The sequence below is a fragment of the Quercus suber genome, unplaced genomic scaffold (assembly GCF_002906115.3).
Source record: "Quercus suber isolate HL8 unplaced genomic scaffold, Cork oak 2.0 scaffold_431, whole genome shotgun sequence".
NCBI lineage: Eukaryota > Viridiplantae > Streptophyta > Magnoliopsida > Fagales > Fagaceae > Quercus > Quercus suber.
Genome location: NW_027069882.1, coordinates 415,609 through 422,538, shown reverse-complemented (window position 1 = coordinate 422,538; position 6,930 = coordinate 415,609).

Here is a 6,930-nt window from a genome sequence, read left to right as displayed (position 1 = left end):
AAATTTAGATCGGAATGGTATAAAAATAGAAAGTGGTTGGAATATAGTATAGACAAGGATGCGGCATTTTGTTTTTATTGCTACCTATTTGGGCAAGATGTTGGTAAGCAAGGGGGAGGGAGACTTTTGTAATGAAGGGATTCAAACTTTGGAATCAAGTTGCAAAGTTAGATTCCCATGTTGGAGAAGTTAATAGTGCTCATAACCAAGCTGTCAAGAAGAGTGAAGATCTACAGAAGGAAAAGCAACACATTCAAAATGTTTTTGTTAAGCAATCAAAACAAGATAAAACTGAATATCGGATTCAATTAAATGCAATAGTTGATTGCGTAAAATTCCTTTTATGCCGAGGATTAGCTTTTCGTGGTCACGATGAATCTCAAGGTTCAAGTGATAGAGGAAACTTCCTTGAGCTCTTAAAATTTTTGGGGATCACAATGAATCTATCAATGAAGTGTTGCAAAATTCTTGGAAAAATTGCAAGCTTACCCACTCTGATATTCAAAAAGACATGGTGAATGCAATTGCACGTGAAACATCCAAAGTCATCATCAACGATCTTGACAATGGGTTCTTTTCAATATTAGTTGATGAGTCACGTGATATCTCAGTGAAAGAACAAATGGCCCTCGTTCTTCGTTATGTGAACAAAGAAGGAATTATTATAGAGCGGTTCCTTGGTATTGTACATGTTGCAAGTACCACTGCTTTGTCACTCAAGCATGCTATTGAAGGTTTACTTTGTGAACATAATTTGAGTTTGTCGAACCTACGTGGGCAAGGTTATGACGGGGCTAGTAATATGCAAGGTGATATCAATGGACTCAAAACTTTAATTTTGAAAGAGAACAAGTCAGCATTTTATGTCCATTGTTTTGCTCATCAACTTCAATTGACACTTGTTGCTGTATTGCTAAAAATCACATTAACATTGCTGAATTTTTTTATGTGGTTAGTAATTTAGTAACTATTGTTGGAGGCTCTTGTAAGAGACGAGATGCTCTTCGAGATGCACAATTTGCCAAAATTAAAGAAGATTTAGAGAATGGTGTACGTAGAAGTGGGCAAGGTTTGAATCAAGAGACAAATCTTAAACGTCCTGGTGATACACGTTGGGGATCATATTATGGGACTATTCTGAACTTGATTTTGATGTTCTCTGCTGTTGTTGATGTATTAGAGATTATTGAAGAAGATGGCCACTCCGACCAAAAAGTTGAAGCTCGATCTATTATGAGGTCAATTCTAACTTTTGAATTTGTCTTTGCTCTACACTTGATGAAAAATATTTTAGGGATCACAAATGAGTTGTCAATAGCATTACAAAAAAAAAATCAAGATATAGTAAATGCTATGGATCTTGTTAAAGTGTCTAAGCAACGGTTGCAAGTGATGAGAGATGATGGATGGGCATCTTTATTGGTTGAAGTATCTTTATTTTATAACTCACATGTTATTCCTATCTTGGACATGGAAGCGATGTTTGTAGTTAGTGGGAGGCCGAGACGCAACACCCAAAAAAATTCAAATTTACATCATTATCGTGTTGAGCTATTTTGCACAGTCATAGATATGCAACTTCAAGAGCTTAACAACCGCTTTTCTGAGGTGAATACTGATTTGCTACTTTGTATGGCTTGCTTGGATCCAAGTAATTCATTTGTGGCTTTCGATAAGGAAAAATTGATACGTCTAGCTAAGTTCTGTCCCTCTGATTTTCTTGGGACAGATATTTTGGCACTTGACTCTTAACTGCAGAATTACATTTTTGATATGCGCAGCAATGACTTCTTTTTAGAGCTTCAAGGAGTTAGTAAACTTGCTGAAAAGTTAGTGAGCACAAGGAAGCACGAGACTTATCCATTAGTCTATTTGCTTGTGAAGCTAGCTTTGACCCTTCCAGTTGCTATTGCAACGGTAGAAAGAAGTTTTTCAGCAATGAAATATATAAAGAATGAACTGCGCAATCGAATGGGAGATCAATTGATGAATGATTGCTTAGTTGTGTATATTGAAAAAGATATAGCTTGTAGCATTGATAATGAGACTATTATGCAACGATTTCAAACGATGAAAACTCATAGAAGGCAATTGTAAATTTTATGTATTTGTGTATTTTTTGATTGTTGTTGTTGTCAATATAAATTTTTTTTTTATTAGATTGTGTAATTTATTCTTGTTGAGGAACACCCTGAAAAATTTTTCTAGAGTCGCCACTGCACCCGCGAGATCCAGTCGCGAGTCCTTGCTTCACTGCACAATCTTGAGCATTTCTTCACACTCTCTCACATACTACCCTTACATGATTCCCACCTAAATATAAGGTTTCTAAATGCTAAATTACAAGCGAATTTGGCACGGAATAAAGCCAACAAAATTGTTGATTAAATTTAACCTTACAGGCTTCAATGCTTAAAGCTGTCACAATTAAATGGAATCTATGCTACATAAAAGTATGAATATTTACCAAGAATCACACATCACATGGACAAGAATAATCAAGGATCCCTGTGGGGTTTGACTACTGAAGTAGTAAGTTGCATCTAGTCATCTGGTAGAGATGCGCGAAACCCAAAGCCAATGGGGTCTAGACCTCAAGTTTGCTAGGCCTAGGAGCAATTGAGCAAACCTGATTTACGACCTCCACCATGGGAGGAACTATAGTTGGGCCTAAATCCTCCTAATAAAAGTATCACGCACCTCTTTCAGGACTTTTTTCCAAACTTTTTAGGGAGCAAATCTATCAATCTTTTAACTGGATTGGATTAAGGGCACGCTAGCCCCATGCATCTTCGTTAAAGGATGTCGGCTGATCATCCATTACGAGACCAAACAATTAGGAACAAACCTAAGGTTGCATTTATTTCAGTGTAAAATATTTTTCGAGTGTAAAATATTTTCAGGGGAAAATATTTTTGGGAAAAGAAAATATTTTCAAGTGCTTGGCTACATTATGAAAATTATTTTAGAAAATATTTTCAAGTGTTTCGTTGCATTCTAAAAATGTTATTTTTCTATTAGTTTTTCACATTTTCTCAGCCATTTTCTCAGCTTCCAAACAAATTCCATAATAGAAAATTTCAATATATAAACTTAAAAGAAACAAAAATCAAAACAAAACATTCATTAAACTCAAAAATTCGGTCAAACGGAGAGAGGGAGGAAGAGAGAGTGATCGACAAAGAGAGAGATCGGGCATGGGTGGGTCATGGTACGATCTCGTTGGTGCTGGGGTGCGACAAGACCGATGCGATTTGGGGGCAGTGGTGCGATCTGGGGTTGTGTGTGCTTCTAGCTCACTCGCTTTACTCTCTCTTCTTGCTCTTTCTCTCTCTCTTCTATTTTCCAAGTCTGGAAATCATTTGAAGGTAAAATAAAAAACTGAAATGGTTTTACAGGTTAGAAGGCTTATTTTACAGTCAACGGGTAAAATAATTTCTGTTTGACCTAATTTTCTGTAGGTACCACACACACAGGCTGGTGTAAAATAATTTCCTGAAATCCTTATCAGGCGAAACAAATGCAGCCTAAGTCTTGTAATTCGATGAACCCTGCTTTAAAGGATGTCGGTGGATCATCGGCTATGAAGCTAATAGTCACAAATAGCATAAACAAGCACGTGTATCCCACATTTAAAATAATTTTTCACATAATTAGGGCCATCCTATAACTCCATAAAAACTAGGTGGTTCTAATTAATTCCTATTGGTTCTAATTAGTCTAAATAATTTTTCGTTTATGTTATGATCATCCATCACAACCTCACATTGACATTTTTTGCATTTTTCCCCTATAATTTTTGTGAGAACATAAAAAGCCGGCTGGCCACTATTACTTGATGGCATTTCTGGTCCGTAGTTCACTCAGAAGCTTTCGGTTGCTCTTGTGGATTGTTTTGGAAATGAAAGTTTATGGTTATCCTGTCCAATATCCCTGTTAGAGTGTCACTATTAATCATAATTTAAATGTTAGAAATATATTAGCCTATTAGACTTCTAGTACAAGTAGGAGACTTGACTTTCGCAAAAAGTAGAATTAGACTTGAGCCTATATTAATGGGCTAATATATCTATAACACCCCTCTGAAATTCAAGATGGAAACATGATGAAATCCTGAGATTGGATAAGGTTGAGAAGACCCCTTAAATAAAGTTTGGCTCTGTGATGGTGGTTTGTGGAAGGCAATGGTCTTGCAGTGTTAATTCGACTTTTAATGGTGGTATGAATATCTAGAGTTTTGATGACAATAGTGGGAAGCTAAAGAAGATGAACGCAGCGAAGAAATACAAAGGAAGACAAAGATTACTCTTAAACACACCATAAGGACAAAAAACCATGGCCAAAGGAAGGTGACTTCAATACCATCTTAAATATTAGCTATGATATATTCCATGTTGAATATGCTTAAGCATAAAATAGGACCACAAGAATACAAGGGTTATGTAGTTCAAACTTATAGCTTACATCCACAGAGGAAACTCTTAAGAGCTGCATCTTTATTATATAAAACAGTAGTACAAAACCAGTGTTACAATAAACCCTAACATGGGTATATATAGTAAACTAAACTCTAGAGCAAAAGACTTCTAGTACAAGTAGGAGATTTGACTTACACACAAAGTAGAATTAGACTTAAGCCTATGCTAATGTGCTATTACTTGATAGCATTTCTTGTCCATAGTTCACTCACAAGCTTCCGGTTGCTTTTGTAAATTGTTTTGGAAATGAAAGCTTATAGTTATCCTATCCTATATCCCTGTTAGAGTGTTACTATTAATCATAATTTTAAAAGTAAAAAATAATAAATTGACTTTTGAAGAAGAAAAAAAAGCTATTAAAACAATTCTCTCTGGACATCATCATCATCTACAAACTCTCCCTTTAAGCTATTGGATTAAAAAGGATTGGGATGCATGCCAATCAGAAATCAAACAATACATTGGCTATTTTCTTCTCTGTTCAATCAGGTTGTTTTTGCGAGAATAGTAAACAACAATCATATCTTAAATGTGTTGAGATAGATTTTGCTAGAGGCTAAGAAAAAAGGCTATGATACCATGTTAAATATTAGCTCTGATACCCTGTTGAATCTATTGTAACACAAGATTTGTACTTTACTTTTATAATAAAGGGGTAGTCCGGTCAATGGCGGTTCTAAGATATTTAGGAGGTTCAGTAAGAAGATGAATTTTGGATAGGAAATGAATTTTAAGGTCTACGTGGTTTCTCTATTACAAATTTGTCCATAGTACAGGCAAGAGAACAAAAGATAAACTATAAATTCATTTGGCAAATTGTTTCTTAATACAATGAACATACTAATTATTGTCACTAAGATTAAATTTTGGAAATCATTTATTTTTTCTAAATACAATAAACATATTAATCATTTTTGTTAAGTAAATTTTAATTATTATTGCTTAGAATAATTTTATCTATTAGTTGATATTTTTACTCTTTACAATTATTTTATTTAACAATTCAACTCAACTTTAACAACTATTAGTATTTGTAAGTGCATTAAGAAAATTTTTGTTATGTTAACATTTGATTTTGTCTTCACTCAATCACTCACCTTTCCCATGCCCCTTGTCTAATTTTGTTTTTTTAGAATCACTCATTGTCTAATTGTTTAATTTTCTTTAGTATTAACATTTGCTACGCACTAATTGACTGGCCCACGCTCCTAGTCCTCACTCAACAAATAACAAATTAAAGCACATTTAGAATCAATCACTCCACTAACAGATTTAGTCAAAAGAATAAATAAATTATAACTTTATTTGGAATAATAGATTAATTAAATTTATAAGTCAAAGTAAAGAAAACATTAGTAATTTTTTTTTGTCAAATTTGTTATGATATAAATGAGTTTTTCTTGAAGTTTAATATCAACAAATTTTTAATTTTAATGTTGGGTGATTCATATTCAAGCTTATTTCAATTTGATTTTAAAAAATCTAGGGTAAGGGGGTTCAAAATTTTATTTTAGAGGGTCAAAACAAGCTCAGACACAATGGACTGAATCTATTTTTAGAGCTACATAAGGTCTAATGGTACTCCAGAAAGTAAATCCAAAGACTATAAGTCCAACAACAGTTACAGTGGTTCTCCAAAGATTGGAGAAATAAGTACGTCTCAAGTATCCCATACTACGGTTGCAATGTTGCGCATAGTGATCATAAACGTCTTCAGCGAGATCAGTGTAACAGGACTTTCTTTCCACAATTTCAAGGCAAAGCTTATTTACCATTTCGGCAATTACTTCATCGCTACCTAAATCGTTATCTATAATATTTTTTTTCAATGATCAACTCAACATCTTCTCTAGTGTTGATAAGATAATCCAATATCCCCATAAGATTGCATACGAAAGCTTCCAATGGATAATGACATTACTCCAATAGCATGATGTTTCTGTTAGAGATATATATTAAACATATATTAGCCCAATATAATAGGCCCAAGCCCATTCCTGCTTGTACTAGTAGTCTAGGGTTTAGTCGTCTATATATACTCATGTTAGGGTTCATTGTAACACAGGTTATTGTACTACACTCCTACACAATAAAGATGTAACCCTTAAGGGATTCCTCCGTGGATGTAGGCCATCAAGGCTGAACCACGTAACCCTCGTGTTCTTGATGTTCATATTCTATGCTTCCTCTTCCGCATTCACTCTAGCATACACAACATGGTATAACACATTGCGTTTGATAATATTCTCTATTTAACATGGTATCAGAGCTAATATTCAACATGGTATCAGAGCCAAACTTCGTTCTTAGCATCAAACAAACATCTCTAGTAAGCAAAGAAGATTCTCACGTGCATAACACAGATCCACAACAGTGCCCATGCCTTCTTTCAGATCTGGGTCCACAGCATCACGCAGCTCCTACAGAAACCCTGTTGCTGCCTTGCTGCTAC